Source organism: Molothrus aeneus, chromosome 10, assembly GCF_037042795.1.
Source record: "Molothrus aeneus isolate 106 chromosome 10, BPBGC_Maene_1.0, whole genome shotgun sequence".
NCBI classification, from domain to species: Eukaryota; Metazoa; Chordata; class Aves; order Passeriformes; family Icteridae; genus Molothrus; species Molothrus aeneus.
In genome coordinates, this window is record NC_089655.1 from 7,193,075 (window position 1) to 7,215,065 (window position 21,991).

The window sequence follows — 21,991 nt, forward strand, 5'->3', positions numbered from 1 at the left end:
CTCTCAAAAAAATGTCAACTTCAAGTTATTGATTTTCTGAACTGCTTTTTATGTAACACTTGGCTTCTATCACTGATGCAAACCCCATATTTGTATATGCACTTATCATGAAAGCAGGAGCTGATGTATGGCCCAAAATCTACAAACAAAGAGAGCACTGAAAATTTACAGAGCCCCAGGCTCTCTGGGGTGGCTGCTGCTATGGGTTGAGTTGCTCAAAGGCACTGCTATTTTTCACCAGAGCTGGGATGCTTTCAGTTTTATAAATCCTGTATCCAGCCTCTTGGGAAGAGGGCCCTAATGGCAGACCAGATAATGCCAAGAGATCAAACTCTTTACAGTCATATTTGTGCTTAGAGAGGCAAGTAAAAATATCTTGGACTCTCCACAACTTTACTGTGACTTGAGATCCTTAGTATTTTTCATCTTTATTAAAAAAAAACTATGTTTAAACAAAAAAACACCGTGGGAGACTCAGCATTTCCATTTTAAATACCTTGAAGATTTTTGCTCTTGGAAAAATTAAGGTACTGATTAAGCAGCAATCTATACTATCCCCATTTTTTGAAGTTAGCAAGAGAAACCTTAAGTGTCCTAAAATGGATACGTTTGCTTATTGAAACAGCCACTAAAGCAACTACGGCTTTCACTGAATTTTCTACAATTTATTGTAGAAAACAAATTATTATTTACAATTTGTTTTAATCAGCAGTGGCAGTGTTAACATCTGCACCACAGCAATCTTAATCAGGAAATACCACACTTAATTCTGTCAGTGTTCAGAATTCTCTCTCCTGAAAGCTCCTCAATGTTTAGGTACCTTGGTGCTGTAATTAAGTGTTCAACTGGCTGTAATTAATCAAGTCATGACGTAATAAAACCACATGGATGTTTCCATTCAAGATGGTCAAACAATAAGCCAATGAACCACAACCTGTCTAGGAATGTTTACAGACCCCATTTAACTTACTGACATTTTAAAATGCTACATCCTGCAAATTTACACTGGTTCAGGCAATGAATTTTCTTGCATATAAGAGACCACCAAGCAATGCAGGTGCATGAAATTTCACCTGGCCTTAACAGCAAAAAAATCTAATAAACCGATAAATGATTGGATTAGTTCTGCCCCAGGAAGCCAGCCTGGTGCACATACCCTCTCTACTGACTTACTGTGCACAGTAAGAAATAGAAAAAGTTGTGCTGCATTAATTTCTCATTAGAAACAAGGGGGAAAAAAGAGAAAAACATGCTTAAATACTGAGTGCAGGTCCCCTCCATAAACTGCAGCATAGCCTACATTTGACAGCACATTTCTCTGCAAAGCACACACTGTAAGAACTGTCCACAGAGATCAATTCCACAGTTCAAATGCTTCATCCATTTTGTGTTTGTTTTAAGCAAACTGGCTGATAGACTTCTAATTATTTTTCTAAAATTTCCTTAAGCCAGTCTGTGGAAAAAAAACCCCAATGAACCAAAAAAAGCCCAAACCCCCAAACCACCAAAACATTGCTATGAACTGTGACTGCTTAACCAGACCTTTTACATTTTTGCAGCCAAATTCAAAAAGATACAACCGGGAACCAAAGAAGTCAAAATGGTCTGGAGTAATCAGTGGGCCTTATGTCTGTTTTCTTGCATCTGGAGAACTTTTCCCAGGATTTGTCAATACAGCTCCTCACTGTGCCCTGTGCTACCCTGCCCTGCCTGAACACACAAAGCTGTGAGGAAAATCCAAAACCAAGCCCCAAAAGGGGACTATGCAGTCCCAGCTCTGGTGCTTCCAGACAAGCAGAGTCCAGACAGCACCAAGTTATGGGACATGATGGATTTTCCTTTATGTCTGCACAGCACTGCAAGCTCCCTTCACTTCTCTCCTTTGGCCTCATGGGATTTGGGAGTCTAAAACAGAAAACCTGGAAACTGTAAATGCAATTTCATGGTGTCCTGAAGCACAAGACAGAGCTAACTGTGCTACTGCAGTGTTGTGCTGCCACTGTACCTGGCCCCATCTCAGTTTGGGAGTTTGGTCCTGTACTGAGGCACTGAGCACATGGGGGCTTATTCCCACAAAACTCAGGGCAGGCACAGAGCTGGGTGTGCCTCTGGGCAGTCAGGGAGAGCAGGCCCTTCAGTGGAACAGATTTTGATTACTCCTTCCCAGAGCAGAGTGCTTGCCATCTACAAGGATTTCTTGTCCTTCATGACACTGAGCCTCACGACTGCCACACTCAGACTCTTCCCTAAACTGGTTCAAAGAGAGGTTCATCTTCATTACTGTGTAGCACTGCAATGTACTTTGCAAACCTTTCAGGAATCTGAATACATCCTGGTTTCATCCAGGAATGGAATCCCAAAATTATTCCTAACAGTGGCATATAAAAGAGGAGATAAGCTAAAGCATCTCTGTTGAGTTTTTTGGACCTGTTTAGTAGTCTCACAGGCTTTTCCTCTCTCTCAGGTGGGTCTTTTCCCAGAGTGGGTAGGAGAAAACAGTGATAAGTCCACTAAAGGCATTTTAAGCCAGGCAAACACAGTGTCACTATTTTGCCATGGTATATTTGAAGATATACTTGAAGTGGGCATAGCATTTTGGTTTGAAATGTAGCTTCTTAGTAACATTTAACTCTAAAACCTGCAAGGTTTAAATAACTTATCTGGCAAACTGTTAAATTCCCTTACAGAGTTAGAGCTGGAGGTCATGGACCTCCAACCTTTTCCATCTACAAGGGCTGTCCTGGTTTTCTTCTTCTGCATCTCAGTTAGGGAAGAAGCCATCTTTAATTGATGTCTCACCTGTGAATAATGTTTAAATATCCTGGCATTGCTACCTACATTATCTTAAAGAGTGACATTTCCAGAAAAAAATAGTAATAATTAAAACTATATATTCATCATTCTAATTACAACTAAACATAGCACCATAAATTTAAGCGATCTTTGAAAATTGAGGCAGGACAAGACATAGACTAAATCATCTATAGGTATTGACTTCTCCCACCTACAGGAGCTGGGTGAAAACCACATCATGTCATTATGTAAACAAGCACTGGACTACTTCCAAGGTTATATCCTTCACAGCTGTGAACAAGCAAAGAGCAATATGAAAACACGCAAAAACCTCCCACAAGGCAAACAATCTGATTTGCATCAACCAAGGTACAAAGGACCACATCTTCAGGCTTGCCAGTATTAATTACAAATCAACTTACAAACACCAAGTATGATGAAAGTCATTCCAGTTACACGCTCACGAACACAGAGTATTTGCAGAGAAAATAAATCTCCAGAAATCCTATCACAGACAGAGTTATTTATTCTCTGCAGAGGAAGGCAGTGCTACTTCTCTGACATGGTTGGAATTAATGCAGGCAAGCAGCAAAGAAAACTGCAGGTGTTTCTGCTTTTTAGAACATTTAAAGTTCCTTCCACTAAATTGCAATGTAATTTTTAAATAGTTTTTGAAGAAGCTATTCACAGTCCATCCCAGAGGATAAACATTTCACTGTGAAGTCTTCCTGAGCTATCAAAGTCATAAAGGCTACTGGAAAGTGCCAGTCCTAATGCTACAGCCATGATGCTGCCTTCCAGACCCAGGCCCACAGCATTGCACAAAGAAGGGATATCTTGTCCAACTGGAATTCCTTCTACTCCAGCACGTAGGCAATATCAAACCCTTTGTCTCTTTCAACTGATCCTGTATCCTTTGATTAAAGGTTGTTTTATAAATCTTGAAATTTCTACCAGAGCATGTTTCTAAATAAAGTGTTTCTAAATAAAGTTCTACTTGAAAATAAAGAAGTACTTCAAATATTTTCTGGAGTATGACTTCCAAGTTGTCAACCAGTTTCTAGTTCATCTGAGGTAAATAATCTGTTAGAAACACACTGGATTTTTGTCGTGCAAACATTTAAATCTGCACATTGAGGCTTTTCTTCTGTTTCTGCAGATATTTGGTGTCTGTCAGCTAAACCTACAACTGACACCCATACAGTTTCATGACTGAATTTGTGGGGAGAGAATTCAGAGAACAAAATCCACATTGTTTCTGTTACAAGCAGAAGCCATTTCCCTCTCACCTTTGATCACATCTGAGCCAGTTATGGTGCTCTCAGTAGAGAGAATCAATTGCTTTGTGGACTGACAGGTTTGCAAACAGAAAGCCCAAGTTATAGCTAGAAAACACATCTACCCTAAAGGAGCAGTTTCTCTCCTTGTGACACATCACAGGAGGCACAATGGAGCAGAACTCCTCTTAACTCTAGAGAAAGCTTTCCTTTCGAGGAAGCAACCATAAATCATGTCACCCTGACCCAACAATGGCTGAAAATTACTGTGCTTCTGATAACCCCAGAGGATAAAGGAAAAACCACAACCAGTTTCTGAAATTCCCTTCCAAAAAAAAAGCAGAAGTTAGCCTGGTTTTGAAGAATTGCCTCCATTTCTACAGATACGATTTTGTGGCCAAAGTTATTTGCAAGTATAAATTATGGGCCTAGTCCAATACTTACTGAGGCCACCAGAAAAAGGTCCTATTGATTTCAGTAGGGCTGAAATAAAGCCTATATATCAAAGTGCTGCTCTTCAACAAAAAAAAATTATTTCAGGATAAGTGCTGTTTGGACCTGGAAAAAATTGTGGATAAAATTTCAAGTCCTCAATGTAAGAGACAAAATTGAGTTACATATAAAAGTCAGGATCAATAGCTGTCAACCCTCTGGGCTTGCAGGGCTTTATTACTGTTGTGCAAAAACCTGATTTTGGATTGGCCACATAATTATTTACAATATTTTACCACTTACCCTCTGTATTTCTGCCCCCCATGAGTAAATCCAACAAACAGAGAAAAGACAAGTATTTTACATCTTAATGATGTCTGTACTGGCACCTTGGATGCACCTATTTTAGTGGGCATAAAGCAAATTATTGCCCACTCACAACTAATTTAATACAAATACAGCCAAGAACTTCAGCCAGCACCTAAGGGCAGGTCACTATCTTTACCTGCTTGCTGTGAAACAAAGATACCTTGAGTGCCTTCATAAATGGAAGTAACAGCTTAGAAGTAATAAATACTCACATTTTAGTCGGGCTTACTTGAAGGACCTGGATGAGCTTAGTGATTTTTCTGTGTAACAACTAAATATTAAGAAAAACCTCACCCTTGAGGATGTATTTGCACAAGCCAACTAATGGCCTCTACTTATGCTGAATGTGAATATTAAAATGCTTAAGTTTAACATGAATTAACAGAACATGGAAATTCTTGAAGTCTGTTATATATAAGCACCAAGCAAGTCAGAAAGGATACTGATAGAGTAACTGAAGAATACTGGTAAGTTTTTACATGACTTAGAAAGAAAAAGAGATTTGATGGACAAGTCTTCAAGTCAAAAATATATTTTGGTGAATAAATGTTATACAAGTTATTTTTGTAAAGCCAGTAATATTTGAGGCCAGATTGTACCATTGGAAGAGTACACACCCAGCTGAGTACACACATCCTTGAGTCTTCCCCCAAGAACTTGAAATAACCTCAAACTCCCAATGAAGCTTTTAAAAGTGACAAAAACAGGCCCAGAGAAGAAACCAACCAGTCTTGACAGAAAGTGTCATTAGAGCACTAAAAAGAAAAGGCTGAAATCATCATTTACTTTCTAAAACTCTGAGTGAGGTCCCCTCACCCCCTGTTCTTCAAAGTCAACAGATGAACTGGAACGATACAATGCAGACATGCAGGAAATATACAGAATACTTTTGGGAAAAAGTGGTTAAAAAAGGGAACATTTAAAAATTGGAATAATCTGAGGGAGGTAACCAAGGAGAAGGAAGTAATAGAACACATTCTGAGCAGATTTTCTGCCCTAACACACACACACAGAGTTTACTATGGCTACAATTTACTATGGCTAAAATACCATGGCTATTGCTGTTACACTATCAGCACATTCACAACACATCTGTTTAATTAAAAATAAATGATGGTCTATAGGGATTATAAAAGTTTATACTTCCATGGAAAGAACGGTGATTTTTAAAGTGCATCTCAATGTAACACAAGCTAAGCACATGCACTGCTTTCCCTTCTACCACAGGGAGCATTTACAGTGACTACAAATTTGCCAGAATAACATTCCCAAGCAGCACTAGCCTTAACTTCAAATACATCCTAATTTCCAATAAACACATGCTTGTTTTTGCTAAGAACATTATTGCTTATCTGATAAAATATTGCAAGTTTGATACTCATTTGAAAACAAATAAGGGAGTATTTTTTTTCACAGCTGGGCCACAGGGAGCTTAAATTTACTATTTATTTGATTTCCTAACTTCTTTTGAATTAATTTAACTGGACAGACTGCATGAACCTGATGTGAGCTTACACAGCAGTTTTACTGGAGACTGGGCTCCTTATCTTTTCCAGCCTAACAAAAAGAACTTCCCCAAAACAGCCTAACAGGCTCACCAGCAGCCATAAGACCTCTGGCACCTGGGGCTCAGTCCCTTCATTAGGATTGCTCCGTTTAAGATACTTATCAGAAGGCAGGACTAAAAGGAAGCTTAGTGAGGAAGAACAGAATATGACAAAACAAGGCACTCCCTTCTTTATCCCTTCTGCTGCAAAATCCCCACAGACCCCTGAACTCCAGCAACTCTGAATGCATCCATGATCAGACCTCAGACAGCCCTTAAACAAAGAAAGGCATAAAGATAACAGGTTATATTTTATAAGTTTTTCTATTATATAAGTAATTTATACTTTAGAGTCCACAGTTCGGAAAATTAATTCTGTGTCTACAGCTCTTTGCCAAAAACTTTTTGAAGGTAAGAGAAGCACATTTAGAAGTCTGCATTCCAGATGCTTCAGGTTCCTAAATGCTATTTTCATAAGCAACTTCAGTACTTTATCTCCAACTCACCTTGATTTTCAGAAGCCTTTTAAGGTGTTTTTGAAAGTGTTTCAAATTAACCACAGATCATCACAGCTGCAATTACTGCCTCTTCACTTTTCCTCCTGGTTCAAAAGAATACCCTGAACAAAGACTTGGCTTGTGAGATCAATACTACAAGATTTGAACGAAGAATCTCTAAATATATTCATTTGCAAATTAGCTGTACTGCAATTTCCTTTAGAGTAGCAAAATAAATGCATTCCTAGAGAATTTTTATTGCAGCATAGATTGTTAACAATCTAGACTATATGAGAGGGGAAAAAGTAACATAACTAGGCAACCACACAAGATACAACAAAGAATTTCAGCATCTGAAGTGATAAAATATTCCAGCCTAACATCCATTGAGCTGAATTTCAAAGAAATGGGATTAAGACAACTTTGATAAAGATTAAGGTCTTCTCTAAAGCCACATGGGGTTTGTGCAGCAGGAAGAAATCCGGAACTCCTTTAAGGGCAGGTGCTAACACTTCCCTCTATACTACTCCACCACCAAGAGCGTTTCCTTCAGCACTGACAATCTGTAATTGAGCTGACAGGAAAAGAAGGAAAGAAGTCAGGTGAGACTAATGGCTCTATTTAACAGCAATCTAAAGTAGCAGTGCACCTGAAGTTGGGCAATCTTTCCAGAAAAAAAAAACCAAAATTCAAGATAATTACTTATTTTTGAAATATGACAACTAATCCTACTAAAAATAATTTTAATAAATGCTAGTAATAAGCAGAATCAAAACCTGAACAGGATGCTGAGTATATTAGAGCATTTAAAGTAGCAAATGCGTCTCACAGTGAAAGTATTTGTAAAATAAATGGAACAGTAATGTACTCTTCCAATTCTCAATCCAGTCAGCAGCAGAGACCCCACAGAATGCTGGCAGGACACCCTCATCTTTAGGAATCAATGCTTTCAGTGAAAACCATAAATATCTGCTATCCCAAAATATTATCACTTCTGATTATGTCAAACAATTACATTCCAGTGTTAATCAGCACACATCAACCTGCAATTCTTCAACAAAATTATTTACTCCTCTCTATAAAATACATCTTGTCTGTAGAACAACTATGAATATTTCATGATGTGCAGTTTTCAGAAGCAAATGTTTTATTTTCATTAACTTTTGCTTTATTCTGCTCTCCAAAATATTTTATGTCTGACCATTCAGACATTTCTAGAGTAAATAAATGCACTGCAATCATCTGAATGCATCAGGAGGTAATTTGTTTGACCCCCAAAACCTTCACACATCTTGATCTGTGAATATTAACTCATAATTCTTACACCTCTTACACTTTACAGTGAATATTTTAGTAGCTTTATTCACACAGAGTAATAACTTGGTGCAATTTGTGTGCATACACCAAACACATCTGTATGTAAAAAAGGATATATAGGTGAGTACTTCCATGTCTAATTAAATGTCCACACAAAATATACTTCAGTAGAAAAGTAGAGCATAAAAAATTCAAGAAACTTTTCCAGGTTGAAAGTTGCACATGCAGTCCACTGACAACAGAATGAGCTGTTGGGGAAGTTCCACTTACTCACACAGTCCTAAGTAGCCAAAGTGGTGTTGAGAAAAAGCATCTGGAACCCAACAACTCCCAAAGAGCTTGCTCTCTTCCATTTATTATCAAACCAGAAAATTGCATCCAGCAATTTTGTATTAAAAACACCAACCCAAAACACCTACTTGTATGAGAAGTCAGAAGAAATGGGACTCGTATTTCTCTGTGATGAGAGTGCACACAGCTCATTTTCTTCTGCAACAATCACCTCTGCTGTCCATGGAACAAATAACAATATAAAGTGTTAAACCTGTTGCAGCTGTCCAGGTGAGACACGGGAAAGGAAGAAGTAGTCATGAAATTACACAGGAAGAGTCAATAACAGTTATTTGCCTTTATAAGCAGAAGTCCACATCATTCCAGCTGTAATTAAATTAAAGCAGTTTTTTTGGATAAACAAAACTTGTGCAGGATCTGCTGTTGCAGGAACCTCTGCCCCACAGTACTAAACCCAGCCTCCCTGGACTGCATTTTTGAACTGCTGATCAGGCTCCCTGTGTGAACAGACAACAGCCCATCCCTCATCCCATCTACTTCCACTCCAATTCTCTGGGCCCCAAGCAAACATACAGGTATCAAAAACACTATAATAGTTCTTAAAGGAAGGCAAAACTGATCCATGTTATTTATGCAAAAGAGAAGAAATAGGCACTGCCTAAAGCAGGCTGGCTAAGCAGCAGCAAGGCTTGTTCGCAGAATTGACATGGGATTGCTAATACCCTTCATTCCCCTAGGAGAAGGAATTATGTACAAAGAAACAACCTATGACCTCGTAACCACCTTTTAAAGGTGTGGTTTACTTGTCAGGAAACATTGTACTTGTCAGAAAGCATTCACTATTCCTAAACTGGATATTATTCTCAGTCAACAAAATAAAAATGAGTGGTGTTGGTTAAGCACTGCTCTACCTCTACCTGAAATCTTCAGATTTCAGGTTATCACCTTCCCTTCTCTAAGGCCTTGATCCCTTGAGAATGCCTCACAGCCTCTTGGGTTTCCAAGGATCATAATTTGAACATCTAATTATCCTTGTGAGCAGCCACTGTAAGCATCAGCAAACTTCAATAGAGCTTTCAAAGGGCACTATGCAACACAGCACAGCCCATTTATATGAAGGTTAATTGGTCTTTCAGGAGCTCACCCTATTTGCTAAAATAACATACAACTCCAGTGCAATAAAGTGATTTTGTTCCTTTGTCTCAAAGCTGAAAGACTTTAAAATGCTGGCTGCCTTCTAGGGCAGAAGGGAAGCATTTAGGGCATATTTGGCTATCAGTTACACATTTACATTGTTCAACAGATGTTTAAAATGGATTTGCAGACTATAAAGCTGATTATTCACCAGCAGTCTGTGATCAGACCATGTCTCAGCAGAGTTTTAAAGAGCAGTTTAATAAATAGAGAATAGGAGATTCTTAACAAGAAATGACACCTTTGGGTTTAAGAGGCATATAATTGAGTAGGCCAAGAAGTCAAAGACACTCAGCTAACACTACACAACTACTGGAGTGCAGCAGAACAGGTCTCCAGAATAATTTAGGAAATGTCTGCTGCAATCTTTGTTTTGTGCTGCAGCACATCTACATTTAACTTTTCTCACAGACACAGTTACATCTGTGTACATTTTATCCCTGCCTTCCAGAAAAGGATCTGAGATAGGAATTCTCATCAGAATTCACTTAAAAGAAAATCTGGAGTAACTTTACTGGAAGCACATACTTCATATGGGACACAAAGAAATAGAACACAAATAAATAAGAACAACACAAATAAAAAAGAAATGAGCACCATGTATTTTACTGCATCCAGGAAAACATTCAAAATCAGGGCCTTGAACACAAACGATATTTATCTCAGGAAGTAAAATCACTCTGACTGGAATATTTGTACTGAAAGCTGAGTTATATTACCCCTGTTCCATGCAAAATCAATTGCCCTTCACACTTACTATTGCCTATGGAATTCTGCCTTAAGGGCTGCTTAACACATGATCAACAGGCTTGGAGATGGAGACTTTTGGGGAAGTTACCAGGAGCTTTATCAGTAATTTTGACCAGGATCAGTCTTTTCACCATCAGAATCTGCAAATTTGTCTACAGCACAAACTCACAACACTTTTGATTGGGCAAAACCAGTGAGCTTGTTAAACCCCAGTGTGGCTGCACTCACTTGGAATTCAAATAGTTTGCTCTTTCAAAATTAAGACAAACAGCATTTTAATTCATGCTAATTAGGAGCAAATTAGGTAACTTGGATAAATAATCTAAAACCCTTGAAGGAATGCATGCCATTCAGAAATTACCCTCCCAGAAGCAAGTTCTGAACTACAGGAGAGAACTCTCTCTCACTCACTTCAGTATCTGAAACAAGAACTCAGAACTGCTTGTAAAGTTTGTCTGTGGAGATTAAGAAAATGTGTTGGCCTAAAATCAGGCATTAAGTGTTTCTGAAACTGAAGAAGTTCCAAAGATAAATGGATGCAGCACGGATATTTTAAAAGTTGATAACACATGAATGTCCAAAGACAGAATCAAATATTTAGTTCTGTTAGACAGAAGAAATACTTTGCATTACACTGCTTTAATGTATGAGTTGTTTTACCAGCGTTGTCTTATATATTACAACAGTTCTATTATCATTATAGTGCAAGGACTTCATAGCACCAGAGTTTCATACCTCCTCCATGGTTCTTACAGGCAGCTCCTCTAAGCACTAAGTGTTCTTGGTCCTTGCAGCAACCATCTGACTCCAGTTCTCATGAGTCCACTCTTTTATACCACTTGTTCTTATCGGTTACAAGTGTTGCCTGTTATCATCTGACCTGCTCCTAATCGTTAGTAATAGGGTCCAGCTGCAACTCATTGGGGGCTAAGATTACATTCTACATTACCCATACTGTGTCCTCCTATGTACCAGGAGTTGGTAAACTCATACAATAAACCAAGCCTACATAATAAACCCAAATTTATAAACCAAAGGACGTGAGCACAAGGACAAGCAAAATGGTAATAGAAAAAAAGTAAGCTTTTATGAAAAAAGACAGCTGATGACAACTAACCTGATATTTTGATCATGCAGCTCTAATTCTTCTAGGGCCAGTTAACATTTAGAAAACATCAGTCCCAGGCTTGCATCTGGAAAATAAATTAGTGTTGGTTTAGGAACTTCACTACCTATCCTTATGAAGGCAGCAAGAAAGTAGAACTTAAAGTCTCACATGATAAAAAAGAGCTAGAAACCAGCAGTGCAAAACAGTAGCATGCAGTTTTAAAAAAATGTATATTGCACAGCTACAAAATTGCTCATGTGAAAATGATCAAAAGTAACAGTGCAGCAACAGAATTCCTGCCTGCTTCTCCACTGTTTTTTATCAAACCAGATAAAATTGCATCCAGCAATTTTGTATTAAAAACACCAACCCAAAACACCTACTTGTATGAGAAGTCAGAAGAAATGGTAAAACAGTAAACAGTTACTGCATCAGTAAACAGTTACTGCATCAGCTTGAATATGGGTTAAAATCCATAAGTACATCCTTGTGGAACACACAATGAGCCCAGCTCTCTCCTCTTCAGGTTTGGTCCTGCTGCCACTCTAATTACCTATGAAAATTGCTTTTCGTTTGACAAATTCAGAATCAAAACACAAATGTGACCCAAAAATCAAGCTTTGCCACAAATTCGTCTGTGACAGCATTTAACTTCTAAAGCCTTCCAGAATTAAATAAGGATTAAATACCACTAACGTCAGATGCAGAAGTGAGCATAAGCCTGAGTAAGTCTTCAGTGACAGCAGCCTCTTAGTCCCAATGGTCCAGAGGCATCCAAACTATTTTAAGGCATTATTAATGAAGAAGCTAATTTTGATTTATTAAAAGAGGTGCTTAAATACCTAAGTTTCTCATCTGCCACAGAATAGGAAGGCATATGTAGTTTTTAATATACTCTGGGTGAAATCTCTCGATGCAGTAAGTGGACACACCACTCGTGCCACTGTAAACCACTCATTACAAGGAGCACACAGACTCCTGCACACGGGGAAGCAGAAATGTAAAAATACAAAGGATTCATTTCTTTGCACCACAAAATCTGTGACAGTTCAAAAGTCACCTGGGCTCTCAGGGCAGTCAATGCAAGACCAGGGACTCCACCTGGAGCTCTCTGCTTCTTTTGGATCCTCTGCGATCTCATAGGTATGGGAATAATGACAAAAGGAAAATGAAAACCAGGATTACTCATTAAGATGCATCTGCAACATAGCAGAAACAAATGTTCCCTTTTAATCCTGAATATTCTCCTTAAAGCTCTTTGGGTTCCGTGTTTTCAAAAACAATGTAAAAATATAAGTTTAAGGTATTTTGACTTTATTGTCCAGCGCTCAAAACCAGTTGAGAGGACAGACTGAAGAGAACTATTAATGGAATTGTTCATCCCTTCGGCGTGCTGACCGAAGCGCCAAGCTGTGCGATGTGGCATCAGCAGCGCCCTCCGCGCTGCGGGAAAAAGGGGCGGCGACAAAACCATATTTTAATATTCATTCACGAGCGTGAATGAATGCTAAAACAGCGTCCCGGGGAGACGCTATCGCTGACAGACCTTTGGAAGGAGGTCACCCGTGACACTGCGGGGCAAAGCCGCACTGCCTCCTCCTCATCAGCGGTACTGGAGTAACGCAGCGAGCGCTCATCGCTTCCCGGCGCGGTGCCGGCTCCCGCGGGATGCTGCTGCCTCCAGGGCGCTGCAGCTGGAGCATCACCGCCTCCAGACCCGCTGCCACCCGGGCACGGCTCCGCTGATCCTCCCCCGCGCTCCGGGTATAGCACATTGCCTTACTTAATAGGTGAAAAACAGCAAGGCAAAACAGCAACAAAATACGTCCGATAATGCTGCCAAAGTGCAGTTTAAATAAAGCTGGTTAAATAGGCAGCATCAAGTGCACTCAGCACACAGCTGGCGAGCAGCCTTCCGCACAGGAGCGTTCGAAGAGCTGGGAGGGAGCAGCGAATCGCGGGGGAGGGAGGAGCCGGCTGGGGCCGCCCCGCGGCGGCGGTGCCTGAGGGGCCCTAAGGGGCGGCGGCTGCCCTTGCCTTACAGCGGGCACCGCCGGGCGGGCGGTACGGCTGTGCCGTGCCCCCCTCACCGCCGGGATCGGGCTGTGCCGTGCCCCCCTCACCGCCGGGACCGGGCTGTGCCGTGCCCCCCTCACCGCCGGGATCGGGCTGTGCCGTGCTCCGGCTGTGCCGTGCCCCCTCACCGGCGGGACCGGGCTGTGCCGTGCTCCCTCACCGGCGGGACCGGGCTGTGCCGTGCTCCCTCACCGGCGGGATCGGGCTGTGCCGTGCTCCCTCACCGGCGGGACCGGGCTGTGCCGTGCCCCCTCGCCGCCGGGATCAGGCTGTGCTGTGCCCCCCTCGCTGCCGGGCCACTCCGCGGAGCCGCAGCCGCCGCCCCTCAGGGACCGCCCCGCAGCCCCAGGGCCGCCCCGGCCCGCGGGGTACTCACCGATCGCGGGCAGCAGCGCCGGGCCGGCTCCCCGCACCCCGCGGGGCGAGGGGGTCCGGCCCAGGATCCCGGGTGTGCCCGTGCTGGAGAGGCGCCCGCTGGTCCCGGGCGTTGCCCCGGCGCGCTGAGGGGAGCCCGGCCCGCGGAGCGAACGGCCCCGCGGCCGCTCAACCCCCGGGGAACGGCGGCCGCAGCCCGGGGCGAGGCGGCGCCGGTGCTGCTGCCGCTGCTCTGCCGTTGGAGCTCTGACCGCTCCCGAACCGGCACCGCTCCAGCCCAAACGTGCCTTCTTCGCTCGACTGCTCTTGCCCTTCTTACAGAAAATAGCGTGAGGTGACACTGAATACTTCTACAGACATCTGTGGAAGTATGTAAAGTTTTCGATTCTGGAACGCAGAGAGTTTTACCGAATAGTTTGCTGTAGATCACCGTGGAGAGGCAGTCGTCTGACACATGGAAACAGAAGGGTCAGAGGTATTGGAATAGGTATCTGGGAGTATGGAATGGGTTGGCATCTGGTAGGAAGTTTCTAAGCTTATAAATGTGAGTTGCGAACATCTGTCTGCTTCATAACCTGCCCCCTCAGCTGTAAGAAAAATCAAGTAATACACAAATGAAAAAGTTACCAGCTATCACGCAGGAAATTTGATGCACACTGAAGGGAAGTATATCCATCTTATGTAATTTTTATATACTTCTATTAAGAACCTGCATAAATTAATAAACACTCAGAGCTTGTGTTTTAAACCATATTAAAAATGTTCTGTTTCCACAAACACAAGGAATCTACACCTGCTGAGAGCTGTGCGTGCTTCATGAAGTGTGGGGCTACACACTTCATGTACCACTCATTTTTTTTCTTGTCCCCAGCATTCCTGCTGAGCCGGGGAAGGGAGGAGTGGCACAGGGTAACTCATCACAGCCCTGCTTTACCTGCACAGCCTAAGCAGATCCCTGAGAGGGGAATCTTTTCCATGTTAATGGTTGGTGAAATGAATCAGTGATTGTGTGCTGAAGCATGGAAATACACAATTAAAATGTGGAAACCACTTCTCCCTGGCACTGTAGTGACATTTGATGCTGACAGCCGGGGTTTTGATTTCAGTTCTCCTGGACAATGAGGTGTGTGAGGATATATACTGCCATCTATTCCATTAGTACTCTTAGAGCCAAACAAGTAGAACTGCTTTTTGTTAAGGTTTGCAAATATTTCTATTATTCTATTTTCCATTTTAGTATAACTTTTGAAACTTCTAGAAGACAGGGTCAGGGTTGAAAAACCTTCAGGGACTTGGACACCTAGAGAAAAATTGAACCTCTAGTGAATTTGAAGGAATAATCTTTTAATATTCAGCCATATAGCTCCAACCTTATTCTCTATCATATCTAAACTTGTTTTCTGCACTCTGTTAAGTGCCATATTTGCTGTCTGGTGTTAAACTAATTCACTGCCAAATCATATTTGCTCTCTTGTCACCAGCAGTTAGCTTTTTCACAAAATGTGTATTGAACCAAAATGAGAAAATAAAAATTAATCAATAAGCATTTGGGTGAACAAATGAAGTTCTATTACTATGCTATTTTTCTTTGATTTAGCAACTACCTCATGATTACACATCTCACCTTGCAGTGCTCACCCAATCAATGTGTTTGTACATTGCACCCAAGAAAAGGCAGTCTTTTACACAGTTTGCCAAACCAATAAATTATCAGTGTAATGTATTTTGTCATTTTACTGGATTAATCTTCCAGCTATTACAGATGTCCTTAAAAATCAAGATTGTATAATATAATCCAGTGTATTCAATAAAGCCATTTTCTAGAAAATGTTGGCTTCACCAGAGGAGCTCAAGTCAGAATTTAAAAAGACAGCCCATCAGTTTATATTATTCCTATTATTTGACTGCATTTTGTGCTAATTCCATATTAATGAAGTCTTTGAATGGAATATAAAGCAAACCTTACTGTCAAACCCATGAATATAAATCAGAATATGACATACCAGGACCTGTAAGCATTCCTATTATGCATGTATGCTCATGAAGATGATTTTGGTGCTGCTGAATATGGAAATATTTAAAAGGAATTTGGAGCTGAAGGGGAGGCAGTCTGCAATGGTAAAGTGCCTGTTGGAAGTTCAGCCCCTTCTGACACTGCCAAAATGCAGCAATGGGGAGGAATAGTGGAGCCCTCTCAAGTCTGAGGCACAGCTCTGGCAGTTTAGATTACCATGAGATAGGTACATCCTGAGCTGGCAGGGAGCATCATTAAAAATGTTGTGAAATAGTTCAATGGATGTTTAATGAATATGCAAATGTCAGCTAGGAAGAGAACTCATTTTTCAATTTGCTGATTGGGGTGCAAGAATAAATTACTGAAAATAGCGTCAGGAGTAAGCCATCTGTAAATTCACCTCGAGAGAGGAGGAGCTGAAAATGTTCTGTTCACTATCTCATTACAGGACACGGTGCCCAGGGCATCTTTCCTGAGGCCAAATCTATTTCTTCATCGATGAGATAAGAAACTTCTGTGTCCTAGCTGTGTATGGAAAATGGTTTGGCTCCTTCTGTGTCCCTCCACAGAAAACATTTTGTGCCTTCAGAGCTCGCCCCGGAGTGAAGCTGCAAGATGTTTGGACAGGGGAGAAGGGAATGGGAGGGCTTAACAAAAGCACAGCTTATGTGCCCTGGTAGATCGATTTCAGGCCTGGCCGGGTTTGCATTGGAAGAGGTTCCTCGGGAGAGAGTGACTGTCCTTCAGCCACACCCCGGAGGAGGAGGAGGAGGCAGTGAATAATGCCAGCAAACCCATGCTGGGTTTAGGCACGGCAGCCCAGCACAAGCTGCAAGCCCGTGCACACTCAGGAAAGCCATCTGCAGGTGCCAGGACACTGAACCCCAGTGTTAACTGAACTCCAGGCAGGTTTGGCAAATTAAACCCTTCAATGGCTTTTGTGCTGTGGGGATTTTCCCTTTCCATGTCTGATGCCCGAGAGCACTTTGGGGCTGTTGATGTAGGCAGAATTACTGAATTCCCCCACTCCAAACTTCTGAGAAATTAAGAGAATGCAAAATATCTAATTTGATTCCTCTGATAATATGTTGTATATATTGTCTTCCTCCAAGCAAAATTACCTTTTTTTTTTTAAGGAGGGCAGGGTTAGGTTTCTCCTGTACAGTGTAAAGCAACAGGCTCATATTGATGCTTCACTGGGAAATTTGAAACAGATCCTGTTGAGGAGAGTCGTTTAATTATCTTCATGTCATTTCATAAGAATCATAAATGAAGCCAAATCTGAAAATAGCAAAGTAATATTTTTCAGATGTGGAACAATCAGGTATAAACTGAAGATGAGTTTTCAAATAGCTTTTAAACTAGATTATCTGAAAGTAAGGTCTGTGTGGAAATCATCAATGGGTTTTAATAAAATGGCCTGAACCTGAGGGTTTAGGGTTTATCATTTCACTTCTTAATTGCTTTTCACACCAAGTGGTTCATGTTTAGCTGGAGTAAATTGCACATTAAAACTGATGGAGAGCAATTAGGTAACTAAGTACCACTTTGCAATTCTTCAATTCACACCAGAAACAACTGAGCCCTCTAACTCAACAGGTGTATGTTCCTCTTTCTCTCCTTTCTTGACATATATGTTTTATTTTCCTCAAATCCCAGATATAAATAGTGAAGAGTAAACATAACAACAGGTATTTCAAAGCAGTCTGATACCAGGTAAAAGCTGTAATTGGTATTAGGTATGTTCCAGCTGCTGAGGAAAAAGTGGATTATTACCATGAATAAACAGCAACCAAACTCCAACACAACAGCCTGGTGTTAGTGGAATAAGCAGAAATTTAGCTTGTTACACTCACATTTATTGTACTCTTGATTTCCATATACCATAATAGTAAGCCCAGCTCTCTTCTGGAGAACTAAGAAAAGCAGAACCACTTATCAAAGCTGAAACATGTAACTTTGAACTGACTTTGTGTGATAAAATAATACTGGCAATAAGAATTTGTGAAGAAGCTATGAAATAATGTTCCATCAAATTATTAAAATGTATTGTTTGGATGGGATGGAAGCTGTGAGAAGAGGGATATATAGTATAATTAGAAAAAACAGTGGAGCATAACATAATAGTCCAGTTACAAATCTGTAGGCTGGGAGGAGCACACCAGAGCAATATTTGGATTATGGTGCAGTAACAGCAATAGGATCTCTGCAGCACAATTGCCTGTTCTCAGGAAACAAGGTTGAGAAAATTAATCTGCTCAAATGCAGAGTTAATAAAATAGCAGATGCCTCTGGTGAAGTTTTCCCAGTTGATTCTTCAGAGAGTAACAGAATGAACTAACTTACATTTCCCCCCAGTGAAGAGAATCATTCAGACAATGAGCATGAAGGTAAAATTAGACTAAAATGAGTAAGATAATAGTAGAGATTTTAAACAGCTTGTGAATGACTGGATTAGATAATAGGAAGATTAGATAATAGCAAAAAATAGATTAGATAATAGGAAAAAATTCTTTACTGTGAGGGTGGTGAGACGCTGGCACAGGTTGTCTAGAGACACTGTGGATACCCCATCCCTGGAAATTTAAATTTAGGTTGGGTGGGGCTTGGAGCAACCTGGTTCAGTAAAAGGTGTCCCTGCTCATGGCAGGGGGGTTGGAACAAGATGATTTGAGGTCCCTTCCAACCCAGGCCATTCTATGAATGTTAAAAATAGAGTCTTTAACTGTTAATTTTGCCTTCTCTACCATCCTCCAACAGTTCAGCTATGAGGTTTCATCAGCTTGGACCAGCACAGGCAGCTGTGTGCAACTGAGAGTACCCATGTGATGCTGCACAAGGAGCTGCTTGGCTCAAATTATGTTTAATTTTAGAAAATCAGATTCCAATTATAAATTTTCATCTGGCTGATGCTTGACTTGTAAATGTAAGTGTAGCCTTTAAATAATTCTAACTAATACCTTCTGTGAAAGCACTGGATTTTAACACAATGTAGGGAATATACTCGACTCCAGTGCCTTTCCAACTCTTCACTGCAAATATTTTAAAATACAGTTTAAGTAACTACATTTACTTTTTAGTGAAATCCACTAAACTAAGCATATTAAAACTTTGCTAAAGTTTGTGATAAACTTTAGGAAAACACCATAGATGTTCATGGTGGGGGACATGCTGTCCAGGTATATTGATGAATAAGTAGATATCGCACCTCTTTTCAGACCTGAAAGGAGTCATTCCAATGTTTTTTTCCTCTTGCAAGTCAATGGAGAGAACTGAAAAGCTCAAAATTAATTATTTCTTTCCTACTGTGTAAGTGCTAAGTTAGGAAGTGCACAACATCCTGAGAAGCAGAGAAACATAATTTAATGATGGTTCTTTAAAGGGAAATTTCTTAATGAGGAAGTGAGCACAGAAACTGAGCTGCTGCTCAATGGGTGGATGAAATGCTGGATTTCATTTTTATTGTAGATCATCTGTATTCATGACTGTCCCAAACTAGGTGCTGACTTCAACCTTTTCTAATCTCATCATGGCAGGAGAAAATAATCCTAACCCAGCTATAACTTCTTTTCTAAGTCAGCAGTCAGTTGTGGGAAAAGCCCCTGTCACTCAACTTCTTCAGTGCAGCTAATAAAAATATAGATTTTTCCTTTTTCAGGCAGTAGAGATGATCAGAAAGAGATTAAAAAAGAGAAAATGCCCTCAGCAAAATGGGGCTGGAGAAATTCAGTCCCAGTTCCTGACAAACTACACATTAAATCTGTAATTTCATTCCAGAACCCTCCAAAGTGTTTTTCAGTACTTTACTTGAAAGCTGTTGATTTAATTAAAAAAAATCCTAAATGGACAAGAAATATGGAATAATATAAAATTCATGTTGATTTTTAAATGAGGTTCCATTAATTTTATAGTTTTGTGTGAATTACTGGATTTTATCTTGTTTTGGGTTTTATGGGGTTTTTTTCCTCCTCCAAGATGATCTTTCCTTTTGCAAGCAACCAAACCTAAGATGCTCTGCATGGCCCTTGGCTGCTGTGCCATGTTTCAGCATTGTGTTAGCTTAGTGCAGAACCTGCCTTCCCCAGTGCTGGAGTTCCTAACAATTCTCCTCTTGCAGACCTCACCCTGCAGGTTCTGGGGGCAATCCAGGCTGAGCTGCCCAACGGGGGCACCCCACAGCAGCAGGAAACTCCATGGTATCTCAGTATTGGATGATGGTTGTGTGGAAAAGGAGGAGAAGCTGGCTGCCAAAGCAGGTGGCCACACTTCCATGCATTGTTCTGGTTCTGCAACCACTAAGCACCTATTGGGACCAAGTCCTTCACAAGTAACTTTAACATTTATTATAGTTATATATTTTTATATATAGCTATGTTATTATATATTATAGTTATGTATTTATTATTAGAAGGCACTCAGTGCAGGTAATTATTTCTGCTCCTCTTCCAGCATGTAGCTGTAGATTCTGAGGCAGTGCATTCCCACAGCATCAACATGAGCAGATAAAGATGATTACAGGCATCTCTCCCTTCATGCTGAACTCCCCATTTCATCTCTGTTTTGTTAAATACAGCCTTTGATTACTGAAAAAATTAATTATCAAACGTGTCACAGGCATGCTAAAAATAATTTTTCCAGCACACAGTAGCTGGGTAGGTAGGTTAATTTGCCTAGGCAAGATCTCTCCTGCTTTTTATCTTCAGCTCTCATTTGAAATGCATGTTTTCATCACTTCCATTGTAGATTCACCTGAAGAATTATGTCACTGTTGCAATTATAATAGAGATAAAGCTTTATACATCTTTCATTAGCTCTTCCTCCAAATTCATGTGGTTGAAAAGCATGAGGAATGTCTGAATGGGCTGTGGTATGACTTTGGCTGAACAGCGTCAGTGCTTTGGGAGTGACAGAAGTTCCACACCTCTGAGAGCAGCAGCTCCCCTGAGCTCACCCATCCCTAACGATTCCCACACTCTGCAAGAGCAGATCAAACACAGCATTTGCTTCCCTCTCCTCCAGTACAAACCCTGTCAGCTTGCAGGGCAGCCCAGACACACCAAGCAGGAAAATGTCATAAGCCCATTAAGTTCCTACATTAACATGATGCCTGGCATGTCCCACTACAATTCTTGTCAAAACTTTCTGTGAGGCAAGGATATAATGGTGCTAACTCAGTTGAGAGACCAGGACAAAACATGACTGTGCTGGGCAGGAAAAGTGGAATCACAAAGAATTTTTTTAGTGGTTTTGTTTCAGAAAGAGGTTAAAAAGAGGTATTTGCTCCACTAGATTGCCTAGTAATTGTCCAATCCCATGTTAAAAATGATGCAGAAATGTAAGAGTTATAATTATAAACCCCTCAATAATTAGAATCATGAAAATTAGATGACTGCTGCTTAATTAGGTTGAGCAGGTAGAATGGTCATTCTGAGTCATTTGGCCGATTAAGAAAGCATCCAAGGAAGAATAAACCTCAGTTCAAAATATTCAAACATTTTCATACAGTTACCTGGCAGGGACCCAGTGACACTATGCCCTGGATGGTTAAGCAGTACATTTCTATGCATGTGTGAACGAACAACATCTAATTCTCAGTTGCTGGTGAAATATTTATTCTTCCTTTAAAACCAGACGGGGCAGTAACAGTTGTGAAGCAGATGCTGTCAAATTCAGAGTTGTTCAAATAGCAATTGCCACATATGCTACATGAGAAATAACTGACAAACTTTCATATCAGCAAAAAGAAATCAGCCCCAATACCCACTTCCTCAGTTCCAGCAGCGGAAGGGTGTGGGAACAAACCAGTGAGCTCTTGGAGGAAAGTGAGGGTGAGGATTCTCACTATCAGAGCCTGAGAGTCAGTTTGAAAAACAGCATAAGCAAGGCTGGTAGCTGATGCAAAAGCCCAAAGAGATGGCAGAGAGAGGATTTGTCTTGTTACTGGGAGGATTC

At 40.8% G+C, this 21,991-nt stretch overlaps 1 protein-coding gene across 1 annotated transcript in view; it reads right to left on the reverse strand.

The window, feature by feature from the left end:
* SPSB4 (splA/ryanodine receptor domain and SOCS box containing 4) overlaps positions 1-11,651 on the reverse strand; it is a 150,230-nt gene extending 138,579 nt beyond the window's left edge. Inside the window, exon 1 of the mRNA XM_066556715.1 lies at positions 11,584-11,651. The gene's annotated coding sequence lies outside the window, so the exon portion shown is untranslated. The remainder of the gene's footprint in view (positions 1-11,583) is intronic.
* Positions 11,652-21,991: the final 10,340 nt, after the last annotated feature.